This window comes from Ursus maritimus, unplaced genomic scaffold, assembly GCF_017311325.1.
Source record: "Ursus maritimus isolate PB19 unplaced genomic scaffold, ASM1731132v1 scaffold_6, whole genome shotgun sequence".
NCBI classification, from domain to species: Eukaryota; Metazoa; Chordata; class Mammalia; order Carnivora; family Ursidae; genus Ursus; species Ursus maritimus.
The window spans coordinates 30,481,279-30,495,493 of record NW_024426774.1 but is presented as its reverse complement, the minus strand read 5'-3'; the positions used below and the strand labels follow the sequence as shown (position 1 = coordinate 30,495,493).

At 38.0% G+C, this 14,215-nt stretch overlaps 1 long non-coding RNA gene across 3 annotated transcripts in view; it reads left to right on the top strand.

The window, feature by feature from the left end:
- LOC121100995 overlaps positions 1-12,273 on the top strand; it is a 50,669-nt gene extending 38,396 nt beyond the window's left edge. For 2 of the 3 annotated variants that reach the window (XR_005832812.1, XR_005832813.1), the window contains exons 11-12: positions 3,439-3,505; positions 10,725-12,273. This is a non-coding gene — a long non-coding RNA (uncharacterized LOC121100995). Of the gene's footprint in view, positions 1-3,438; positions 3,521-10,724 lie in introns of all 3 variants that reach the window. The other variant, XR_005832814.1, reaches the window with a different exon arrangement.
- Positions 12,274-14,215: the final 1,942 nt, after the last annotated feature.

Genomic DNA, 14,215 nt, shown 5'->3' with positions numbered 1-14,215 from the left:
AAAAAAAAAAAAAATTCACATGCCAAACAAATCCCTGCTTGGTAAATTCCTACACATTCCATTGCCAAAGCTTTTTGAATTTATTGTTAAGAGGCATAATTCCCATTGACAAAAGTGAAATAAGTAAGTAGATTCAGTACATTTGAAAAGTCATTAAAATGTTAGAATGTTTAGAATCATAGAAGTGAGGTAAACTCATTTGTGAAAATCTTGGGACACGAAGGATGGGACAGGGCAAAGCTAGGGTGAAACCCAAACTCTCACACACCTCCACAGGGCCTGTTTCATTCTTATCTCTTGACAACTTCCAGGTCTTCTCAAATTTACAGTATCCCATTATCATACATCAAGGATAAAAAAAGTTCCGAGGCTTTTGGTTGCTGCTTAAATGTCACCTTATTAGAAAGGCCTTCCTGGAGCGCATGTGTAAGAGCAGGACCCAGCCTCTGCTGCCCACCTGCCCTTCACTGCTTTCTTCTCCATAGCATTTACGAGCAAATGATGATACCATCTTTTTCTTTGTTTACCGGCCATCTCGGCCTGCCACCTCCACATCATGAGGGCATGGGCACTTTTATTCACCCTGCATCCCCTCAAGTCTAACGCAAGATCTAGCACAGAATAGGTTTGAATAAATAGGTGTTGAATAAGTGAATGAACCAGTATCGTAGTTTGGAGGGACCAGGCCAAACCAAACCAGCATTACTTGCAATACAAGCTAGAGATTAAGCACACAGGGGTGAAGAAAATCAGAACTGAAGGATTACATAGAGATCAGCCAGCCAAACCCTGTTGCTTCACGAATAAAGAAAATGAGGTCGAGAGGTTGAATGACTTGACTGAGTCCTAAGCTCCTGTTTGGAACAGAAATAATAAAATGGTTCACTCAGAGGCCCTGGTTACCACTGCAGGAGCCAGAATCTGGCGCTTGCTTCTGCCGCTGCAGCCTCAGCCCAGCTGTGGGATGGGGGAGCCTGCTTGGCGCTCTCAGGCCTGAGAACAGGGTTGGAGCTGGATTACGGAGCCATGCATGCACCAGTCTATCACAGGACTACAAGAGCCCTGGAAATGAGAGCGAGAACACTGGATGTGTCAGGACTTCTCTCAAGGACAGTATCTCGTGTGATTGAAAGGAATGCTTTGTAAACATGGCGAGGGTATGTGGGTGGGTGTGTTTGGGGTGGGGGTGATGGGATGTCCTAGGTGCAGTCTGTTGTTTTGTTTTGGTTTTTTTAAATTAGAATTAGGCTCCACGCTCAACGTGGGCCTTGAACTCACAACCCTAAGATTAAGAGTCCCATGTTCTCCCGACTGGGCCAGCTAGGCACCCCTGTAGGTGCAGTCTTGAGTAACAACAAATAGTCATCAAAAAGCCAGCTAAGAAAGGTGAGTCCGGTTTCCTTATAAAATGTTTGTTTTGCTGAGTGCTGTAGTGTGAGGCTGGAGCCGAGCTGCCTTAATCCAGGATGGGAGGCCAAGTATTGCCCTCAAGGGGCCTCCTTTCCCACTCTTCCTCCCTGAGGGGATCAGCTTGTCCCTTATTCAAATGTTCAGTATTGAAAGCAAATCCATTTGAATGAGTGTCCGATTGTTAGTCTCCTTCAGGTCTCTTGACCCTTAATTTTATATCCCAGTAGCCCCTTCTCACCAACTCATCAGCTCTGCAAATCACAATCTCATCCTATCCTCTCAGACAGTCTTCTCTGGAACCTTGGAGAGGCTGCCTGGGTGAGGCTCCCCACGTGTCCCGGGGCCGGCTAGACATTAACCGATATGATGTTGCTACTTGTAACAGCTATCGCCAGAACCAGCTGAACTTACTTGATTTGTTTCTCCGTTTCATACTATTTCAGATAAAACTTTATAGTAGTTAGTTTGTGTGATATAGATGTGTAGATGATCGCAGTTCATGCATTTCATCAAACACTTGCCTCTGTACCTTTGTTCCTCCCATTCTCTATGCCTCAAGTACCTTTCCTCACCTAAAGAAGTATTTCGCACCCTTCAAGGCTCCATTCAAGCACCTGCTTCTCTATGAAGCCAGCCCTGTTCCTCCAAGTCATCTTTAGTCAATCTCTCTTCTACTGCATTCTCCTATCATACTATTAGTATCCCTAGTTCCCATGTCTGATTCTCATGCAAAACTGTCAGCCCCACTAGGGCAGGAACCATTTCTTATTCATAGCTGTAGCCATAGCACCTTATTCATAGCCATAGCACCTGGGCGTCTGGTTCTTACCACACTAGAGTGCTGGACTTTAAGCCTCAAGATAAATATAGATCATCTCCCTATATGGCAATTTTACTCAATAATAAGCAACTTAAAAATTATTATATATTCTTAAATGCTGAGATATTTTATAGAGAGGCATGCAAAATTAGCTTGGCTTTTAAAAGGTAAATACATTTATATTATTTGTTCGCATTCCTCTGAGGTAGTTTGAGAACTTTTTGTGATGAGCACTCAACACAAGTTTGAGTTGAATTTAATTCAATTCCAGAGGATGTGAATGGTTAATGATTTTTTTTCCCCTAGAGCAGACAACAATAGGGAGAGGTTGGGAAAAGGGTACAAACTCTCAGCTATAAGATGAATAAGGTCTGGGTCTAATGTATAACATAGTGACTATAGTTAATAATACTGTATAACTGAAAATTTCTAAGAGAGTAGAACTTAATGTTCTCACCAGAAAAAGGTAAATATGTGAGATGATGGATGTTCTAATTAACTCAATGGGGGAAATCCTGTCATAGCGTTTATATATAACAGACCAGCTGTTAAATACACTACGATTTTATTTATCAGTTATTCCTCAGTAAAGCTGAGGAAAAAAGAAAATGACAACTTTATTCATTCACAGTAATAGCAAGGAGATGCATTTTTGTTAAATTAATAAGCTAGAAAAGGTAAGCTGGAAAAAAAATGCTATTTCACCTCAAATTATAAATTTTGTTTTAACAAAAGTTCACTATCTAAACATAGGGACTGAGAAATCTTTTGGAGGAACTACCCTTTGGCAAAGAGCAAATGCATCTTTGTATTTAAAAAAATTTTTATGACATATGATGCAAAACTGCATATTTAATATATGGATAAGTTTAGTCTTCAAAGTCCTACAGCATCTGATAAGTAAAATTTTAATGAATAATAAATATTAATCAAGTAAATATCCTTGAGATGTTATAGTCTTGCCTCAATTATGAAGTCATTGCCAAGTAGTAGGAGGCAAGACAAAATTGGATTTTTTGCTAGGTATATTAGGTTAAGACCCAAAAAGAAATGAATCAACTATGCCATTATTTGTAAGACTTGCTCTAAATTGCTTTACTTTGAAACCTGAATTACAAAAATAATTATAAAAGGAATACATATCCTCAGTGTAGAAATATTGAGAAACTGACCGATTTTACCACCTTTCTCTTTTCTACTCTTTGCAGGTGGAAGAGTAGATGGGAAAATGAGCCGTCCATCAGGAGTTACGGGAGGACAGCAGAAGGCATGGAGGTGTGCAGACCAGGAGTGAGTGATACACCGAGTGACTGACACTAGTTTGATTCTGCGTGGAACTCACTGCAGTGAGGGGGCAGACGTGCTGCCCAAATTTTGAGTTTTATCTTACACGGTCTCCGAGTTTCATGCTCCCAATCTCCTTTGCAAAAGGAATGACCTTCCAATGATTTCCATCCAATTTTTAGCACTGCATCTTTTGAATAGCTTATTGTTTTGTCACTGACCCTCCAACAAGTCAAACAAGTGGTCTTATCTCCTTTTTCTATCTTATCCTGCCGTCTAAATTATTATTCCCACGATCATTTATTCAGTCATGCATTAAGTATAGTCTTCTTACCTACCTATGAAAATCTTAATCAGAATCCTTCAGTGACTCCTACAGTTCAAATGTCCTAACACAGCAGACCTCTACCTTTGTGATCTGGCCTCTCCCCAGCTCTCGAAACTTCTCTTCGATCATTCTCGTATGCATACTGGGCTCCTATCACAAAGAAAGTCCTATGGTTCTCCCTCTTTTCTAGCCTCTGGGCTTTATAGAGTTGTTCCTCAGTGGACATTCTTCCCTTACCCTGTGCGAGCTGTCAAGCTTCTTGTGTGCTTCTGGAGTCTGGGCAAGAATCACTCTTCCCCTGTCTTTCTTGACATGTCTTGCTAAAGGTAAGCCCTTGCTTTTTTATGCTGCCGTAGTGTCCTGTCCACACTTCTATTATAGTATTTAAGTTAAATTATTAATATAAGAATCTTACTTCTACAAGAGGCAGGGGTCCACATACTCTCAGGGTGTCCATGAATCCCCTGAATTATAGGAAAAAATTTATGTAGGTTCATTTTCTGCTGGGGAGAAGATTCAGAGCTCACATCATACTCACAACAGAGTCCATATTTACCCTCTCAAAACCAAATTAAGAACCACTGCACTAGACTATGAGTCCCTAGGAAACAGTTAAGTTATATACTTCTTTGAATCTTTACAATTAGATGCTAATGTTTGCCAAATGAACATTTCAGTTATTATTTAGACTAGATATTTATATTAGAAGATACATAGTAATATTCAACCTTCTCTATTCATTCATATTTTTAAGTAAATAGGAAGAGTGATATAGTAAAAAGTACATTAGTCAAAAGGAAGGATATGGAAACATTTATGCCAAACTACTACTTACTAACAGTGGTTATTCTTGGAAAGAGGGATGGGGTAGGGGTGGGTTGGGCTTTCAAACGTTACTTATACCCTTGTGTCTTTTTTTAAAGATTTGTTTGTTTGAGAAAGAGAGAGTGTGTGTGTGAGTGGGGGGAGGGGCAGAAGGAGAGGGAGAGAGAATCCTCAATCCTTGCTGAGCACGGAGTCCAACCTGGGGCTTGATCTTAGAACACTGAGATCATGACCTGAGCCAAAATCAAGAGTCGGCCACTTAACCCACAGAGCCACCCAGGTGCCCCTATCCTCTTCAGTCTTGATCAACTTTGTTTTACAATGTGTGTTTTTTAGTTTTGAAACTTAAAAATAATATTTTAAACCATAGGACTTTCTTCTTAAGTCCATGAGACATCTAGCTTCAAATTGCAGCTCTGCTCCTTATTTAGTTTTGTGCCCCTGGGAATGTTACTTACCCTTTATAAACCTACATTTCCTCATCTGTAAAATGGGATAATACTTACCTATCCCACATTGTTATCATGCCACAAAGCCTAGCATGAAGTGGGGACTCAGTAAATATTATTAAATGAAAATTTTGTTGTCCTTAAGATTTTGTTTTGTTTTGTTTGCAGTCTCCCAAGACACCCAAAATAGAACTCAGTGAAAATGTAGTTCATTTTTATCTCAATACTGTAAGCATTTATACATTCAGTAAAAGTCTGATGTAACATGGCTAGTTTATAAGGTGGCTTTTAGCTCTGACTGCTGACTAATAAGGAATCCCATGATGTATTTGCTTGTTTTTAAACATAGAAGAGTTGGGGTGCTGGGGTGGCTCTGTTGGTTAAGCATCTGACTTTGGCTCAGGTCATGATCCCAGGGTCCTGGGATGGAGCCCCACATGGAGCTCCCTGCTCAGGGGGGTGTCTGCTTCTCCCGCCTCCCTCTGCCCCTCCCCCAACTCCTACGCTTGCACATGCTCTCTCTCTCAAATAAATAAATAAAATCTTTTTAAAAATATATAAATAAATAAACAGAAGAGTTACAGGATTGTTAAACAATTTATAAATGTTTAAATTTATAAATGAAGTACAGGTACTGGTTTAAACTAAGCTCTCAGTTCATCTGTGTGGTTACTAGAAACAAGTTCTTTGCGATTTTCACTCACCTCGTGGCCTGTCTCCACCAGTAGACATCACATCATGTTTTGTGAAGTCTTTCTGATTTTTCTAGAGGTTCTACGAGAAATAAAATGCCATCGATGATGATAGGTACCTTGTAATTTATGCCATCCTTTGTTTTAATAATTTTATAACAAAAGGTTTTTATTGTACATTCAAGAGATTGCTGTTAAAAAAATTCCTGATCATTCAACAATATATAAAGTAAGAAGTAAAAGTTCTTGTTTCTTTTAGTCTTTTCATTTTTAAGTTACTTGGTGTTGAGTAAGCACATTCACCTTGGCATTTATATCTTTGGTTGACAAATAAAAAACAATTCCTGTGTCTTTAAGATCAGCTGGAGTACTCCAACATTCAAAGCAGTTCATGTGACCCTAAAATAATGAAAGCCACAAATCTAGAAATTTTCCTAAGTATCCCACATTAAATGAAGTCACCTACTTCAAGTGACAAGTGAAATAGGTTCATAATAGGTTTTTTTGTAGGGGCTAATTGAGGTGATCTACAGTCAAAATTAAGCAGCAACCCATTTGGAAAATACCCTACGAGTATATGATGGATGGTTTTGGGTTTTTTTGGGGTTTTTTTGTTTTTTTGTTTTGAGTAATATACCAGGTTTCAACCCAGCTATATGTTTTATTTATTTTTCATTATTTCATTATCTGAAGCTTCTTGGGCAGTTTGGCCAAGTCACGGAATCTTTCTGGCCTTCAGTTTCTTGGTCTGCATAATTGGCATAATAATAATAACAATGCAGATGTGAGGATTAAGAGAGATGAAGGCTGGGGGGCCAGAGACTAGAACGTGGGCAGTAGGGGCACCAATAGCTTACTTAGTCACCTTTGTCATTTTGTCAAGTTCTCCTTCTTTATCCTAAGAGAATCTATGTTTATTCCCAGTTAGCTTGCTCTTTTTTTCCTCTTAACTTTACAGAAAATTTTTCTTAAAATGTTCCTTTTTGTGCATAATGCTGCTCTTTGTCCTGAAGGAATCTAAGGGGCAATGCAAGGCCTGATTCCGGCTCTGTCAGACACTGCTCATTGCCACCCAGTATCCCTTTTTCTTTAGTAACCTAGTTTAAAAACCACATTCGTACTGAGGGCTTCAGAGGGGAGGGGGGTGGGGGATTGGGATAGGCTGGTGATGGGTATTAAGGAGGGCACATATTGCATGATGCACTGGGTGTTATATGCAAATAATGAATCATGGAACATTGCATCAAAAACTGGGGATGTACTGTATGGTGACTAATATAACAAAATAAAAATTATAAAAACAAAACAAAACAAAAAAAACCCAAAAACCAAACCAAAACAAAAAACCAAATTCCCCCTTCTCCTTCACAGCTAGGTGTAACCACAAGAATAGATTCTACCCATGAGATAGAAGTAGAAATAATGTGAACGATCTCTGGGAAGTCTCAAAAGAGAGAACGCATCTTCTTCCTATTCTCCCTTCCCTCTGGTGGAACACAAATGAGATAGGTGAAGTCTGAGCAACCTTCTTGGACCAAGAGGGGTACACTAAGGATGGCAGAAGAGCAGGAGAGAAGGAACCAGGGTCTTGCACACAAGGACCTGCTCTAACAGCTCTGCACTGCCTACCTGGGGGCTTTTTTTTTTTTTTTTTTTTTCCTTAGATAGGCTCCATGCCCAGTGGGGAGATTGATCTCACAATTCTGAGCTCAGGAGTCACAGGCTCTAGACTGAACCAGACAGGTGGCCCTAGGATTTTTTTTTTTTTTAAACAGAAGAGAGAAATAAACTTCTAGCTTGTTCAAGCCACTATTAGTTTGCTTTCCCATCATATACAGATGAACCTGGTCCTCTAGGAAAATGTCTAGAACCAAGAAGCATTTTTAATTCTTGAAAGTTTTCTCTCCTTTGAGCCTGTGTATCCCTTCTACTTAATAACAAATTCTCCACTCTTCAGAAGCCTCTAGAATGTCACTTCAATCATTGTTTTTACCTTTCCCCTTTGCAACACCCATATTTTGGGCATTATACACTCATTTGAGCTCTTCAGATAGGAACTTGGAAAATGGGGCCATTCTATTAGGGAAGAAAGAAGGAATTTGGCTAAAATTAAGTTTTTAGCTTTTTTGTGGATTAAAGGGAAAACAGTTCATTTCAACTGAATAAGCATTTATTAAGCATATACCATATAAAAAGCACTGTGCCAGGTGTTGGGAGAAATATGAAGATGATATTATTTCTCCTTCAAGAAGATAGACAAGTAACTGTAGCATGCGATAGACTGTAAAAAAATGCAATGAGAAAAATATAAAGTGCCTAAAACTTTCAGAGGAAACTAGATGAGTTCCAGTCGTGGGGATTACAGAAAATTTCAAGAAAATAGGATTTGAAGGGTGCCTGGGTGGCTCAATTGGTTAAGTGTTTGACTTCAGCTCAGGTCAGAATCTCAGGGTCTTGGGATGGAGCCCTGCATCTGGCTCCCAGCTAAGCAGGGAGTCTGCTTGTCCCTCTGCCCCCTCCCCCGCTCATGCTTGCTCTCCTTCCCAAATAAAAAAACAAAATCTTAAAAAGAAGAAGAAGATAGGATTTGAACTGGGGTTTGAACAGTATGTAGAAATGGTTGGGGTGCCTGGGTGGCTCAGCCATTAAATGTCTGCCTTCAGCTCAGGGCGTGATCCCGGCGTTCTGGGATCGAGCCCCACATCAGGCTTCTGTGTTGGGAGCCTGCTTCTTCCTCTCCCACTCCCCCTGCTTGTGTTCCCTCTCTCGCTGGCTGTCTCTCTCTGTCAAATAAATAAATAAAATCTTTTAAAAATATATGTGTGTGTGTGTGTGTGTGTGTGTGTGTAGAAATGGTAAAAAGAGGCTCAGCAAAGGAACAGAGGTAGAAAGTCACAAGGCATAGGTGGACTTAGGGATTCTAGGGAGCATGAAGCAAAAGTAGGAGGAAAAGCTGGACTGGCTGACTGGGGACAGATACAGGGCTGTGAATATCTTCTTGGGGGCCTGCTCTGCAGTAGAGAGACTAAGGAGTCACTGAAAGTTTTAAACAAGGGAGTAGCCAGATCACATGTCTTTAGTAAGAAGGTGCCTCTTACAGGGGCCACTGCAAAGGGATGCCCAGCTGCAGAGAATCCGGTGAGTAGGCAGCTTTGGTAATCCAAGTAAAAGGTAATGACAGTCGGAATTAGGGAAGCAGCTATTAGGACAGAAAGGCACAGATGGAAGCAACATTTCAGAGGTTATTTCATGAGCTAAATGTATACTTTGCCCAGGAAAAAGATTTGGGTTTTAATTCTCAGATTCAGAAGTGAAGAATATAGTCATTAAGGAATTTTTTAATTACTCTTATTTGAACTGGGGACCTAAAAGGAGGTTGAATATGCTGTAATAATAAACTTACTGGTTCTACAATTTTAGCAGAGCCTTAACTTTTATTATCCTCAGATGTTAACTGAGAGTGCACAGAATAACTGGTAGATGGGGAAAGAGTATTCAAAAGTATCTTAGTAGGGCTCGGGGGTGGGGGGGCACAGTCGGTTAAGTAGCTGACTGTTGTTTTCAGCTCAGGTCGTGATCTCAGGGTCACGAGATCCAGCCCTGTGTGGGGCTCTGCGCTCAGTGTGGATTCTGCTTGAGATTCTCTCTCCCTCTCCCTCTGCCCCTCCCACTTATGCTCTCTCTCTCTCTCCCCCCTAAAATAAATAAATAAATCGGAAGGAAGGAAGGAAGGAAGGAAGGAAGGAAGGAAGGAAGGAAGGAAGAAAGGAAGGAGAGAGAGAGAAAGAAAGAAAAAGAAAGAAAGAAAGAAAGAAAGAAAGAAAGAAAGAAAGAAAGAAAGAAAGAAAGAAATGCAACCATCTCTTCTTTCCCATTGTTCATCCTCTGCCCAGGTATGACAATAAATAGCAGGTATCAGGGTACCTTACACAGTAAGCTTCTTGCACTTCTCCCCAATTATCCTTTTACCACCCTTATGCACCATCACTACCCACCCCACCCACCCTCACTCTCCCTGAGGGATCCAGTGAAAATTTAAGAGAAGGAGGAAGCTTTCTAGAGAGTCTAAGAATCCTCTATTATTTGCCTCTTCGTTGCTCACTAAAATCATGCCAGCATAGCCTGAGGAAAAATAGAAAGAGCTGGCACAGACCCGTAGAAGGACACTGTCTTCTCAAATAGCTTTGAGATAAGTAACCCTTGTCCAAAAAAATCCTGAACAGCTACTTCCTCATTCCCAGGGGATAAATTCTAGAGCCTTCCTCAAATGAAAAAATTTGAGCATCTGATCAGCTGCCACTTTCTTTTTTTATTTTTCTATTTTAGGACAACTTAAACGGGTGTTAATACCTACTAAACTCTCTTTCTCAATAAGGGCAGGAGCAGATAACAAAATAATCAGAAGAGTATCCTTGGCAAAATTTAGCAATTTATGGTTTAGTTCATCTTATCTGGGGCACTGAAAGCACCTTCCAACTAAAATAATGAGGATTTTTTTCTTCCATGGTTCCCAAGGTGATTTCTGGCACTCTTGAAAGCACAGGTGATTAATCAAGTCATTGGGGACAAGCAGCAGTAATGTGATTGTTGAATGATGGGTATTGATCAAACTGTGCTTCATTGTCCTGTAGTGTGTGTGTGTGTGTGTGTGTGTGTGTGTGTGTGTGTGTGTGTGTTGGGAGATGGTCAGTGGGAGAATCAGTACTTTCAGCATTGTCCCTGAGAGAAGATTAGCAGGAATTATTAAATATTCTTACATTTTCTAAAAAGCCAAAAACTGAGAAAAATACTGAGCAAACTCATACTCCAGTCCCTAAACTCAAAATCAGAAGGTTCCTAATCTGGGGTCCATAGATTAAAATTCAGACCATCTGTAAATCGCCTGACATTTTTTGATTTTACAATTTTTTTTTCAGATAGGAAGGAAGAAAGGAAGACTTTTTTTGTGCCCATTGCTTGGAGTTTACTAGTTTACCACTATGTTGATATTCACTCTTATATACAGAGAAGAGAAAGAAGGAAAAAGGGGGAATAAAGAGAAACCAGGAGTCTCATCAATTCTGTCCCAAATCAAATCAACCAAATATATGTGAAATTTGTACAAGGTATTTATCTGTTAACTTTTATATTGTATTTGTATTAGAAGTTAACAATCGTATGATCAACTTCCTTTCAAAAGCCTCTGAGGTTTCAAACTGGTTTAGATGGCATTTTCAGCGTCCATGGTATTAACAAAAATGTAAATGTTAATTAAATACAGAGAAACTGTTTAGAATAACCATGTGTCAAAAAACTTATTTCTCTAGTATAAATTTCTGATCATTTATGTTAAATCCTTCGGAAGTACCTTCAGTGAAATGGCTATACCATTTCCAGCTGTACAATTTTGTATTGAAAGCAGCTATTTAAAAAGACAAAGGGTAATAAAAGACATATTTTTATATTTTCAGAATTCTAGTTTCAGCATGTGAAAACCCATATGATTCCAGTACTAATTATAATGCTATAATGATATGGAATGCTATTCTTGCGTAAGAATAGAAAGATTTCAAGTGAAACCCAATTCTTCTCATCATGCTCCCAAAACCCCACAAAGAGTTTAGAATAAAGTTTCACTAATGTCCTTGTGTAATTAATCAGCACACATTATTCTGTGCATAGAGGAGTGAACTCTGATAGAATCCTCTGTCTCTTTTCTTTGTTACAAAAGGCATTCCTTATCTTTTTTATTCTTTATTCTTAATCCCAAAGAGGTATAAACATATTGGATTTATCTGCCTTGTAAATCAAGAAACCCGTCATCTTTTAAGATTGCTCTCAAAATGCAATTCCACTTCAAATTAATATGTAAACATCCAACACTCTTCAGTCCCCAAACATTTCATTAGTTGACAACTTGCAAAGACAGATTATGATATAATTTAAAAATTAAGCAAGAAAAATAAATGAATATTTTACAAATTGTTATAAATTTTAAATAGTTATTTCTTTAAATGGCTACCTTAAATAAATGTCAGCATGTTTTAAATTTAAATTAGTAAGGATATATGGGATTTCTTCTTTTATGAAAATATTTCCCCTGTCAATGCCTTTCAAAGCACATAAAAGCACACACTTACCCCATGTTGCTTGCTGTTGTTATATCATCCTCAGATCAAGGCTTATCTGGATTCTAAATTAATTTAAAGGTTATATAAAAAAAAAAAAAGCAGGAGAGGTTTGACTTCCCCGGAAACGAGATTGTCATATGCTAACTAGGCTTTTAAATGAGGAAAACTAGTGTCTCTTCTAATTATATAAGCTTCAGGTCAAATTCTAGCATCAACTAATCAACTGAACTGGATTTACTTTCAAGGAGTAAAAGAAAGAAAACTGTTTAAAAGGAATGACTTTGTTATCTTAGAAAACTGGAAACTTGAGCATTAAAAAGTTATTTCTATATCAATAAAAAGCTAAAGATTTTAAAAGTAAAGTATTTATCTTGTTACCTTAAATACTTTTAAAGAAAAATATTGGGAAAAATTTAGTTTGTAGTAAAACAGATATTTTTCTATATTTTCCACAAGTTTTGAAATTGCTCTATATGTCCTGGTCCCTGAAAACATCCTCTCACTTTATCTTAATTTGTATAAATTCCAGGACAATAATATTTAATTCCAAAACATGCCAATTAGTGCTAATCAACAAATCCAAAAGTGTCTAATTCTAAAAATGTATCTTTGAACAGTTAAAAATAGGGTCTTTTGAAATTAAATACATAATCTGTGATTATGAGAAACTAACAAAAATACCATTTTTATTTCTATTTTAAAAGACATTTCAACCCAGATTTATAGTAGTACAACAGAGATTTTTAAAAATTTAACAATGATATATTGAAAAGTACAAATTTCCACAAGATTTTGAATGAAGAAATATGGAAGTTACTGTTTACAGCATTTTTTGGTCGTTTTCAGAAAAATAGTTTCAGCAAGCACTCCGGTCTTTATTGTAATTTTAATATGTAGCTGTCATGTATTCTTCTGGTAAGTTTTAAACTGTATTATCTAGAGGGTAAAAAAGCTTCCTTGGCATAGAATACATGAGGACACATAGATCTACTTTTTAAAAAATTGAAATATAATTCACATACAACACATAAAAATTGCCCTCTTATTGTGAATAATTCAGTGGCTTTTAGTATTCACAAGGTTGTGCAACCATCAGCACTAATTCTAGAATATTTCCATCACCCCAAAAAGAAACTCCATGCCTCCCAGTTCCTCCCTCCCATGGCAACCCTTCATCTACTTCCTATATCTATGGATTTGCCTATTCTGGACCTTTCACATAAAGTCCATACAATATGTGGCCAAAATTTTGCAACCGGCTTCTTTTACCTAGTATAATGTTTTCAAGGCTCATTCATGTTGTAACACATGTCAGTATTTCATTCCTTTTTATGGATGAAAAAATATATATGGCTGAATATATATCCATATATACCACATTTTGTTTATCCATTCATCAGTTGATGGACATTTGGGTTGTGTCTAATATTGAGCTGTTATGAATAATGCTGCCATGAACATTCCCATACAGGTCAATTTATTTGGGGGACATAGTTAGGAATTGCTGGGTCATAGGTAATCGTATGTCTGACTTTTTGAAAAACTGTTCCATAGCGGCTGTAACATTTTATATTCCCACCAGAAATGTTGGCAGTTTCCAATTTCTCCCTATCATTGCCAATCTTTGTTATTGTCTGTCTTTTTTAATATAGCCATCTGAATGATTGTGAAGTGCTAATTGTAGGTTTAATTTGCATTTTCCTAAAGAGTAATGATTTCATTTGTTTATTAGACATTTGCATATCTTTTTTGAAGACATGTCTGTTCAATCCTTTGCCCATTTTTTAATCGGGTTGTATTTTTATTTATATGTATTTACATATGAGTTCTTTATATACTCTGGAATCTAAATCTGTATCACATATATGATTGGTAAATATTTTCTCCCATTCTGTGGATTCTTTTCATTTCCTTGATAGTTCCCTTTCACACACAGATACGCTTTTTAAAGATGATAAAACTCAGGCACAGGATTGGAAATTGACTTTGCCAAGATTTAGATAGTTCTGCTGTGTTTATTAAATGAATCACATAATTTATTTTTTTTTTGAAAAGATTTATTTTTGAGAGAGAGCAGGCATGCATGAGAGCAGGGGAGAGGCAGAGGGAGAGGGAGAGAGAATCTTAAGCAGGCTTCACACCCAGAGCAGAGCCTGATGCTGGGCTCTATCTTATGACCCTGAGATCATGACCTAAGCCAAAATCAAGAGTTGGACACTCAACCGACTGAGCCATCCAGGCATCCCACATAATTTATTTTAAACTAATTATACGATGATGAAAATAAAGTTCAAAAA